The 12,587-nt window shown below is 44.1% G+C and overlaps 1 protein-coding gene across 1 annotated transcript in view; it reads right to left on the minus strand.

The window, feature by feature from the left end:
* Positions 1-12,587, minus strand: part of RHOQ (ras homolog family member Q) — a 792,805-nt gene that overhangs the window by 37,788 nt on the left and 742,430 nt on the right. The window lies entirely within an intron of this gene.

The raw sequence follows: 12,587 nt of genomic DNA on the forward strand, positions 1-12,587 counted from the left end.
CATGTTGGGTTGTCTAATTCAAACATTATGTCTCATAAGCTCTGTAAAGCCTTTTTAAGAGGGACTACTCTCCTCAGACCTCCAGTGAGAGATCCCCCTCCTCCTTGGGACCTTAATTTGGTACTAACCTCCTTAATTATGCCCCCCTTTGAACCTGCAGCATCCTGCTCCATTAAATTTCTATCTTGGAAAACACTTTTTTTGGTAGCTATTATTATTACTTCAGCCAGACGCGTCTCTGAACTTCAGGCACTATGTGTTCGTCCTTCATACTTGTTTTTTGACAAGGACAGGGTTGCTCTGAGGACTAATCCCTTGTTCCTTCTGAAAGTCTGCTCAGAAAACAATTTAAACCAATCTATAGACCTTCCTGTGTTTTTCTCTAACCCCACCAACAAAGCAGAATACAAATTACACCAATTGGACGTTCATAGGCAATTGCATTTTTACTTGCATAGGCCTAAGGATATAAGGAAGTCGGACCAGCTATTCCTTTCCTACACTCTAGGCAAACAAGGTCTCTCAGTTTCCAAAGTGACCTTATCCTGGTGGTTGTCTCACATTATTACTTTCATTTATCGATTGAGAAACAGAGTTGCCTATCAAACCAAAGGGTCATTCTACTAGGGCTTTGGTCACCTCTGTAGCCTTCCAAGCTAGGTTGCCCATGGATTCTATGCAGCTGCTACGTGGGCAAATCCTCATACCTTTATTTCTCATTACAAGCTAGATATGGTCTTCAGGAGCAGAGCTGACTGACTTTGGTTCCAATGTTCTGAAGAGTCTGTTCCAATGAGCCGCCCAGGATTGTAGGTGCTAGGGACGCTGTCCCAACCAGCAAGAATGAAGGTGAGATAGACAACTTAACATAAAGAAGTTATGTACCTACCATAATGTTCCATGTTAGTTGTCTTCATCTAGCCTTCTTTCTTGCGTCCCACCCTCCGTCCCCCTGTCCTATTGGATCAACAGGAGTTTTGGTTTCACTGGCTGAGTGTTCTCTGGTTTGTTTCCTCTACTGACTTAGAGAGTATGACAGGTATGCTCAACCTGTTTGTTTGGACAGGTTGATTCTCTGGCTATGTCTGGGGTTAGCTATTACAAACGAGATCTGGGTAGCTAGTGCTAGGCATCATGGGATAAGGGGTAGCCTTGAGCCAGTAAACAGCTCCGAGTTGGAGCCAAGGATCGGCTCCGATCCCCAACCAGCAAGAAAGAAGGCGAGATGAAGACAACTAACATGGAACGTTACGGTAGGTATACAACTTCTTTTTATTGGCCATTTGGGCAATCTTTTCCATCTCTCTCAACTTTCTGATTTGAAAGCCTGCATTTGCACTTGTTTCTGTCCTGTAACTCGTCTAGTGCAGATACAGATTCTTAGTTTTAACACTTAAATTTGCTTATTCGTGCTCAGCACTTGTTCAGAACTTGTAAGCACTAAATAAGCCATTAATTACTATAGAACTCAACCTTCCTCATTACCTAGAGGAAAACAGTTTTTGTACTTACTTTTCTCACTTGCTTAGAGAAAAACAGCTCTTGTACTCACTTTTCTCACTTATCTAGAGGAAAATAGTTTTTTATTCAGGCATGTCCAAGGGTCAGCTCCCAGTGTTTTCTCCTGTCTATCTGATGAATCTGGGCATCTTGAGGCAATGTAGGAATTGCTTCATGTACACAGACAACCCTCTCCTCCTACCACCCAACACTACAACCTGTGAGAGATGTACTTATCTTGCCAAACTGGAGGTAAAGCTCTCTCCAACCAAGACTGAACTTAACAGTCAAGAAGAGAAGGTAAACATTTGTACCACACCATACTCATCACATAGTCTCAGTAAATCTACACCACCAAAATCCACACGTAACACAAAAACATTTGCGGAGGCTCTCAATAGTAATCTAAGCAACAGAGACCTCCAGAGCAGAAACGCAAGCAACCTCCATCCCCCAACACCAACCCAAATGACACATAGCCGACAGACTTAGTGTGCCACTCAACCACAGCCAATAAGGGAAAACAACGTACCCAACGCACTAGTCATAGGTGACTCTATAGTCAGGCACACTGATGTCCCACTCACCAGTCTAAACAAGGAGGAGGTTACTGTTGGGTGCCAGGATCCGCCACATAACCCACACACTTAAGTCACTCCACAACAAGTACAAATATGACTCTGTCATTGTCTATGGTGGTGTGAATGACCTGAGACGTACCTCCCTGGACTACATGAAAAGAGACATGGAAGAGCTCTCCGATCTTGTAGCCCAAGCAGGTATGACCTAGCCCTGAGTAGCATTCTGCCGTCGCCCAGAATGATACCGCAGTACAAGGACAAAATGATTGACTTCAACAATTGGCTGAGCTTCTGGTGTCATTCTAAGTGGATCCAGTATCTGTCTGCTTGGGATGACATGGTCGACTGACCACGATGCTTTGCCAGAGATGGCCTGTACCTGTCGCCCCTGGGATTCCAGATACTGGCTAAGGCTCTTGCCAGCCCCTATAGTGCCTTTTTTAGGCAAGGTTCAAATGACAAATTCACCACTGTAACAGGAACAGGCAAGCAAAAACTGAGGGTAATCTAAATCTCAAAATGCACTCACTCGAGGCACTCCTTAAAATGGAGAACATCGATATCTGTGCAGTGACTGAGACCTGGTTCAAGGCTACAGAGAGCACTCCTGCACTACCAGGCTACTACTCATACCACACTTTTCGGCCATGTAACCTGGACCAAAACACCAAAGGTGGAGGAGTATCCATATTCATTAAGGATATCCACACCTCCAGGCTAGTTGCTCAGCATAATGCATCCGAGGTTATCCAAGTGCAACTATGGGCAAAATTGCTATCCAAATTGTAGCTTGCTACAGATCCCCCACCATGCCCGAGGATTCCCATTCCACTTTTCTTGATGTACTGGAAAATATTAGGGTTCAACCAAACACCCTAATAATGGGTGACTTCAACTACCCCACCATTAATTGGGAAAACTACTCATGTACCAACTCCTTAGCTCAACGCTTTCTGGAATTCATAAACTCCAATGCCCGAGATCAACTTATCCACACCCCTACCAGGGGCAACAATATCCTAGACCTAGTCATTACCAACATGAGTGACCGGTGTTCCACACCTGAAGTCAACTCCTCGCTGGTCTGATCAAACCATAAGCTAATCACCCTTGATATCCACATCCTGCCCCCATGCCCCCCATTAAGGAAACCATGGTAAAAAAATTCTCCAAAGCCAACTTCACGCTTCTTAAGAAGTGGTGAACTTCATGATACCCATGCAGATGGACAATACAGTTACAACTGCTGAATCCTTACACAAATGCACTCTATAAGCACTTACACGAGGTGCATGGATAATGTTATCCTAAACAGAACCAAGACGCTATCCTCCAAAAAAGGGGAGACAATCTGGTGGTCCTCTGCCATAAACAAACTGTACAACAGAAGGAAGAAACTGTTGCAAAAGAGAGTAAAATCCCATGAGTGAAGGAGCTCCATGGTCAGCCTCAGTAAAAAGCTCCAAAGCTAGCTACGAAAACAAAATTGGCACTAATTCTATGGACAACCACAAAGCATTCTATAGCTATGTTAAGAATCTCAATGGCAACACCCAGATCTGCTCTGAGTTACAGCACAACGGCACGAAAATTACAGAACCAACTGATATTGCCAACATCCTGGCAGATAGGTCCAGTGCTAACTTTACCCCCCCTCACCCCCTAAAGGACCCATATCTATACAGGAAGAATGCAGAGTCCCTGTAATCACAACTACACAGGTAAAAGCTGCACTCTCTAAAGCCAAAAACACAGCATCCATGGGACTGGACAACATCCCAGGCTGCGTTTTACTCGAACTTCAGAATGAACTGGCTCCCCACCTAAGCACCATGTTCAATAACAGCCTCACATCAGGCTTTGTGCCCACTGAATGGTGCACAGGCAACAGTTATCCCACTCGACAAAGGGGAAGCCACCACTGATCCCGGGAGCTATCGCCCTATTAGCCTGACGAGCCTGGTCTGCAAGGCCATGGAATGTATCATCATGGAACTCAAACAAAGACATTGGTAACCTCCAAACTCTGGATCCCACCCAGTTCGGGTTTGTGAAAGGCAGATCATGCCTCCTGAACCTGATCGACTTCTTTGAGGCAGTCACCAAAGCCGTAGAGGAGGGTAAAGTGGTTCACACAGCCTATCTTGACCTCGCCAAGGTTTTTGGCACTATCCCCCATTCTGGAATTATAGCTAGACTCACTAAACTAGGTATAAATCCCTACATCACAAGATGGGTTGCCAACTGGCACACTGACAGAACCCACACTGTAAAAGTTGCAAACGCTAAATCTCACCTCAAACTAGTGACAAGTGGAGTACCACAGGGTTCAATCCTGGGACCTCTCCTGTTTGTTATCTACTTCTCTGAAGTACAGGCTAACACAGAAGGCCTCTGGCTAACAAAAATTCACAGATGACTGCAAACTAGGAGCCATAGTCAAGTCCCCAAATGATGTGGACATCCTACAGAAGGGCCTCGCTGAGACAGATGCCTGGTGTCAGAGCCATGGCCTCAAGCTCAATGCCAAAAAGTGCAGTGTCATCCCCTTTGGTAAAAACTCTGTACCCATGAACTACCACATAAGCAGCAATCTACTTAACACTGAATGTGTGATAAGAGACCTTGGGACCCAGGTGGACAGTAGTCTCTCCTTTGATAGTCACATCACCACAGTGGTCAGGAAGTCCTTCTGTGTGGCGCACCTCATCATAAAAGGGTTCTCATCCAGGAAGAAAAAGGTCATTGTTCCCTTCTGCTCGACACTCATCAGACCCATTATAGAGTACAACATCCCTTTTGGAATGTACCTCACAAGACATCTGCAGCAGCTGGAAAGGCCACAGAAGTACCTCACAAAGAGAATTACTGGCCTCAAACAAATGCCCTACAATGACTGTCTCAGAAATCTCCAGCTTTACTCTGTAGAATATTGCCTACTCCGAGGTGATGTCTGCCTAACATATAAAGCTATATCAAACCCAGAGCTGTTGGACATGCTACACCTAAAGAAATCTCAATCCCTCTGAGCTACAAGCTCTAGGGACCTAAACCTTGTCACCACAATAAACAGGACATGCTGGAGGGATAGATTCCTGTCGCAGAGACTTCCTATACTCTGGGACAGGCTACCCATCTATGTCAAGAAAATTCTTCATTAGCACTCTTCAAGAAAAATCTTGATGAGTGGATGGGAAATACACCCTGAGGATCACTTCTGTGTCTCTGCTCGATAGTCGCACAGGAAAATAACTTTCTTGGGTGGTGTAAGCCAGGGAACCTTGTTGGCTAGGCTTACGTAGGCCCTTGGGCCGATAGCCTAGTACCTACCTATAATACACAACTGTATTATTTTTACTGTGCATGAGGATAAGCAACATGATGTTCATTGTGTTACCCTACTGCAGTCATCACACTTGGGGTTATTCTGTCGTCAGGCGGTCCCGCAGTCCGCTGGAATTCCAAAGTCTTGGTCCGGCGTCGGTTGCTGTTGCTTCTTCCCTGATGTCAGTGCGCCAGGGGTATATATAATGCATCCAACGCCATTTTCTTCAGTCTTTCTTGCTGCGCAGTGCCCGAAGCAGAAGCAGTTCGCAAATGCCGGTCGGCTGACTCCTGAGATTTTTGAAGTCGAATTTCAGATCTGAAGTCTTCAATAAAGCTAAGTACCCCATTGGGGAAACTTTTCTTGCCTCAGACCGATGTCAGAAAACATTAACAATTGTATTTCTTGTGGGAAGCAAATACCTCATAAGGATTTTCATTCTTACTGCATACCTTGCCTAGGCCCAGACCACGACGTCACTGGTTGTCGTTTTTCTGCTAGGTTTAATAAGCGTACTATAAAAAGACGCTTTGATTTTGCACGACAGTACTTCGGTAGAAAATTTAACTGCACATTGCCGTCGGAGCAACCGACTACCGGCGTGCACAAAAAATGCAAGGATAAGGGCAGGCAGTCTAGACCCAAGCCAGACTCCGAGGCCTCGGCTGGACAGGTCTCCGATTCACCAGTCTTCAGTGAGGCTCCGACGCAGCCCCTGACTACTGCAGATTTGGAACCCAAGACCACTTCGGAGCCTTTGGCGGAGAGTGCTAGGCCGACGCAGCCATTTTGTTTAGCCCCTACCGACGACACTGCAGAAAGAGATGTCGGTGCTGCAGAAACACCTTCGGTTTCTGAAGGCGTCTTCAGACCGACAACGCTCACCATAAAAACATATCCTAAGCTTAAGACTCCTATTAAACCAAAAAAGACTGCACTTCAGTCTCCAGTTCAAGGCCCCATGCCTAAGAAACAGATGCTTAAAATGGCTGAATATTTGATCTCTTTAATCAGGGGTTCCCAAACCCCACCCGACAAGAGGAAGATTATGCCTCCTCTGATCAAGTGTCTATTTCCCCAGTCTCCTCTGAGGACCAAGATTACTCCTTTTCCCCTTATGAAGATTCTGATGCTGAGGATTCTATTCCCTCAGCTTCTCCTCCTGAAGACTACTCCTTTGGGGAAACTTTACACACTATGAGGGAACATTTTCACTGGGAAGGTCAGGTCTACTCTGACTCAAAGAAAAGGCTCAGAGAGTTTCTTTTACTCCCCCAGCACAGACCACTTGCCATCCCCCCCCAGTTTTAGACATTGTGGATGATGTTTATTTAGAATCTAGTTTGAACCCAGATTTTCTGCCTCCTGCTCCAGCCAAACCAGACAGATACTATAGAGTGCCTGACTCCCACAAATTCCTTTATAAAAACCCTGTTGCTGATTCAGAGACGATCTCCCAGGGTCCCAAAGCGGCTAAGGCTTCTATGGCAAAAAAATCCTGTACCCTCTGAAAGGGACTCTAGAGCACTAGACAGGAGGGGGGAAAAAGGTTTACACCTCAGCCACTCTGGCTATGAGAGCACTAAATTGCCAATTTCACATGCTAAAATATCAGCAATTTCTAATGTCTCAGTTAAGACAAAAAATGAGCACACTCCCCCAACAGTCTGAATTGAAAGAAATACAGGATCTGTTGCATGCAACTGAACAGGTGGGCAAACATACTTTACAATGTGGGTTTGATTCTTTAGAGGCTTCCTGCAGAGCAGCTGTCACTGGGTCTGTTATATGTAGGCATGCTTGGTTAAAGGAACAAACTCTGCCTGATCATGTTAAAGCAAAGCTTCTAGATGCACCCTTACAGCAGGATGTTCTATTTGGAGTTAAAGCAGAAGTCTTAAAGAAAATGGAGGATAAGGCAAAATCTATGCAGACAGTCAAAGATTTTCTACAGGTACAGCCCCCTCGTTTCAGCAGAAATTGGCCAACAAAATATTGGTCCTTTCCAGCTACTGACAGACCACAGAGGGATAGATACAGACGTCCAAGAGGCAGAGGACAACCACAAGCCCAATACAAACCTTGACAATGGGGCACTGCAACACAGAAGGGAGGAGAAGACAGGCCTCAAACTACTAGAAGGCAAACTCAATGACTTACACCTCATCTGGCCAAGCAACACTCTCTTGGCAGCTCCCTTGGGAGGGAAACTCACACTTTTTTCAGACAACTGGCACATTGTCACAAAGGACAAATGGGTCCTAGACATAATTTCACGAGGATACAGATTCCATTTCCACACCTTGCCAATGAAAAGAGGAATGGCCAAACCTGCCACAAAATCAATGGGCAGAGGCACAAAAACAAATTACAGCTCTCATGGACATGAGAGCCATTCAGCTGGTACCTACACGGGATCAAGGACAAGGATTTTACTCAAGACTCTTTCTAGTGCCCAGAAAGGACAATGCCTGGAGACCAATTCTGGACCTTTCAATTTTAAACATCTTCTTACAAGTACCCAAATTCAAGATGCTGACACTACAGCAGCTTCTTCCCATGTTGGGCAAGAAAGCATGGCTAGTAACGTTGGACCTCAAAGAGGCATACCTGCATGTCCCTCTCAGACAAAGTTGCAGAAGATACCTCCATTTCATTGCAGGTTCAACCCATTACCAATTCTCTCCACTGCCCTTTGGCTTATCCACTGCACCCAGGGTCTTCACAAAATGCCTGGCACCAGTAATTGCATACTGCAGACAGAGGAATTCAAATATACCCATACCTGGACGACTGCCTCATCCAAGCAGAAAGCAAGGACATCCTCTTACAACATCTGGCTTTTGTAAAACATCTTCTAAGTTGCCTGGGGTACACAGTAACCGAAAAGAAATCAAAACTAGTACCCTCAGAAAATATGACATTCCTGGGTGCCATCTTGAATACAATGACCCAGAAGGCTTATCTGACGCCAGACAAACTACAACTGACTCAATATTTCAAAACAATGGCAACAAAGACCCAACTCCCTGCAAGAAAAATTCCGCAGGGCCTGGGCTTCATGGCATCTTGCATACTGCTAATACCATTTGCAAAGCTGCACATGAGGAAATTGCAGTGGTACCTAAAAAGAGTATGGTCTCAACACAGCCACAGCTTGGACACAATGATATCTCTCATTCCCTGCCTAGAACAGGAGTTTCTATGGTGGTCACAGGCATGTCACCTCAACAAGGGTCAGCCTTTCATCTTGCCCCCAGCCAGGCAAACTATGACAACAGATGCATCGGGCTACACCTGGGGGGTACACATGGCAGGACAAGTGCGTTCAAGGCATATGGACTGCCGATCAAAGGAATCTGCACATCAATCAAAAAGAGATGCTAGTTGTACAAAATGCTCTGACAGCCTTCAAGAACCTATTACATCCAGGACAACTTCACAGTAATGTGGTACATAAACAAACAAGGGGGTACACACTCCTACCCTCTATGCAGGCAAGCAATGACCTTGTGGAACACAGCACTGGCTTACCAAGTTCAGTTACAAGCTCACTTCCTGCCAGGAAAAAAGAACACATTGGCAGACAACCTCAGCAGAAACATCATGGACCCCCACGAGTGGAAACTGGATCCACAAGTATTTGCAATAACTCAAAAAATGGGGCCTTCCAGACATAGACCTGTTTGCCAGCCCCCAAAACTGTCAACTAACAAAATTTTGTACAAGGACTCTTCACCATCAAGCTTGGAAAGTGGACGCACTCTCATTCAGTTGGAAAAACCTGACAGTATATGCCTTCCCTCCATTGCCTCTCCTCACAAAGGTGCTTCTGAAAGTCAAAAAGGAGAGACCACGACTGATACTCATAGCCCCAGACTGGCCATGCCAGCACTGGTACCCACTATTAAGGAATATGGCCCAGGGCCCACCTTGGATTTTACCACAAATTGCCCATTTGCTCACACAGCAAAACAATCAGATTCTACACAGCCAGCTCAAAACCTTAAATCTGGCTGCATGGCAAATCACCTAAGCATCCAGCCAGCTCCTCTTTCCCAAGCAGTTATGGATGTTTTTCTGGAAGCTAGGAGGCCCAGCACCAGAAAGGCCTACTCGGACAAATGGAAAAGGTTTTGTGCCTGGAACCAAACTAAAGGCCAAAATACACTTCAGCCTCAAATGCCTCAGATTCTACAGTATTTAACTGTGATGCTGCACAAAGGACTTTTTTTTTCTTCCATTAAAATCCATGCATCAGCTATTTCAGCCCACTACAACAAGGATCCACCCTTATTTTCACATCCACTTTTAAGGCAGTTCCTCAGAGGGGCAAAAAACTTTAGGCCCCCAGGAGAGCACCTACACCAACATGGGACCTCAATTTTGTTCTGGAAAAACTTATGCTACCTCCCTTTGAACCAGCTTTCTCTGCAGATCTACAGTTTATATCATGGAAGACTGCCCTGCTGCTAGCAATAACTTCAGCCAGAAGAGTCTCAGAGCTGCAGGCACTAATGGCAGTGGAACCTTTCCTCATTTTCCATCAAGACAGAGTTTCTCTACGAACTAATCCTTCCTTCATGCCTAAGGTGGTTTCCAGTGTGGCTTTAAATCAAACCATCCACTTACCCACCTTCTTCCCAAATCCACAGAACAAAGGAGAAAGACTCCTGCATTCCTTGGACATTCACAGGCAACTTCGTTACTACTTGGATAAAACTAAGGTTTTCAGAAAATCTGACCAGCTCTTTGTATCCTATGCTACAGCTTCACAAGGGAAGGCTATATCAAAACAAACCATTTCCAAATGGATAGGAAATTGCATTTGTTTTTGCTATACCCATCATGGAAAACCTGTTCCTGCTACCATTAGGCCCCACTCTACCAGGGCAACAGCTACATCTACAGCCTTTCTCAGGGGGGGTTCCAACCAAGGAGATTGTGGAAGCTGCAACTTGGAGTTCAGTACACACCTTTACCAAACACTATCACTTACCACTTTACTCTAAGACTAGAGCTGGCTTCGCCACTGCAGTTCTGCAGGGCCTTCTAGCCTCCTCTGACCCTCTATGACTCCTCCACCCATCCTTAGCTTTGGGATTCTACCCAAGTGTGATGACTGCAGCAGGGTAACATGATGAACATAGTACAGTTTTGTACCTACCATAAATGTAGATGTTCGAGTGTACACCCTGCTGCAGTCCAGGTTACCCTCCCTCCATCCCCTCTGATATAACTGGCTAAATCTCTACAATACCTTCCTGATGTATTTGCTTATAACTGGAGGGATTTTGTGTTTGTGCTAAAATTTCTTAAATTGGTACTAATTATTGACCACCTTTTTTGGGGGCACCTGACATCTGGGGCAAGAAAAACTGAAGAAAATGGCGTCGGATGCATTATATATACCCCTGGCACACTGACGTCAGGGAAGAAGCGACAGCAACCGACGCCAGACCAAGACTTTGGAATTCCGGCCGACTGTGGGACCGCCTGATGACAGGATAACCCCAAGTGTGATGACTGCAGCAGGGTGTACACTCGAACATCTACAGTTATGGTAGGTACAAAACTGTACTTTTCTCAATTATTATAGCTCTAACATAGTACTGCATTCTATCAATCTAGACCAAGATGCTAGTGGGAATGCAAAATATATTCATAAAGACATGCCTATCAGGAGTGAAAGCAGACTTGTCAAATGGAATTTGAGTCATTAGATGGCCCAATCCTAATGAAAGAGTGTTGGTTAGCCTCAAAAATCATTGCTTGCTACTTCTATTTGAATATATACCTTGCCTTGGTAGAACAAAATATATCTCAGAAGATGCACAGTGGAGTAAGGCTGTGTATCAAACGGAGGGGCAATTCCTACTACTCTGATGCTGTATTTTGTTGATACAGTATATCCTAATATGACAAACAACACACATGTTTTAAAACCTTAATGGCAGCCTGACATAACTGTATACAATTATTCCCAAAATCTGTGGACTTAAGCCAACTGTTAATTGTTAGACAACTAAGCTTCTTATTCAGGCTTTCTTGTACATATGTAATTATTCTTTTGCATGGTAAGAAATTAATAGAAAATCAAGGGGAAAACACCATTTTGTTTCTATCATGTTTCCTTGTTACTTAATGCTCTGAAGTCCTCTGACTATTACTGCGACAAGTTCACGTAATTTATAAAATCTATTATGGTTAATTTATTTATTTTCCATTTGTTTATCAGTTAGTCCGACTGGACACAAGGTGACCGTTTTCAGGGGAGGCCCGGGGAGAAAAGCTCCAAATACATAGTAAAAAAATGAAAAAAAAAAATTATATAAACGTAGTTATTTTGTACAAAGAGCAAAGAACATGTAAAAGGAGTTAAAGTCAGAGTTTAACAGTTGATGCAGCATACAGTGATTAGAATATTGAGAAACAATTAAACAAGATATTATACAACAAATATAGAATTGCTTGAACATAAATTCAAAAAGAAGTTTCCACTGACAAACAGGGTTATAAACCACAAGTCATAACTATAAAGGTGGCCTAAACACCTGGTTCACAGTACTATGCACTAAGTGCATTAATGCTCATTCACTCTGCAGTGCAGTATGTGCTGATGGCTTTATCCTTGTAGTTAACTCTTAATAAGTAGTAATATTTTACTGCCATAGTTACTCTGTTTATCAAGCCGTAATTTTCCTTTATGAAGTCAAATGTGGTACCGGAAGTCATTAAAATGAGTTCATCATAGACTAGTTCAATGAACCTAATTCGTCAACATGGCACATTTGTGGGCAGTGTGGAAACAGTACCATCTCAGTCAAAATCAAAATTACTACAATAATATTATGGGCCTAACCATTGAAAACGCAGATGCAGACACACAAGTTTGGGATCATCCTCCACACCCCCTGCACTACACTGTAACAACTCACAGGTCACAAAAACCTCAGCAGACTAAATATGTGAATTCCTTGTTCCCAAATGTTGTCTTCTTGGAATTTTGGGGATTGCATTGGGACTGTTCCCCTGAAAAATGCATTTCACAGAATTCCAATGTTGTCTTAAACTGCTGAGAATTTTGGTGAAATATCAGTGTTTGCTGAATTATTTTCACTGAGCATGTCTAGATGAACTCATTTTCATGAAGTTAATATAGTCTTAATTTGATACAGCAA

This window comes from Protopterus annectens, chromosome 1.part0, assembly GCF_019279795.1.
Source record: "Protopterus annectens isolate FY-2018-M chromosome 1.part0, PAN1.0, whole genome shotgun sequence".
Classification (NCBI taxonomy): Eukaryota; Metazoa; Chordata; order Ceratodontiformes; family Protopteridae; genus Protopterus; species Protopterus annectens.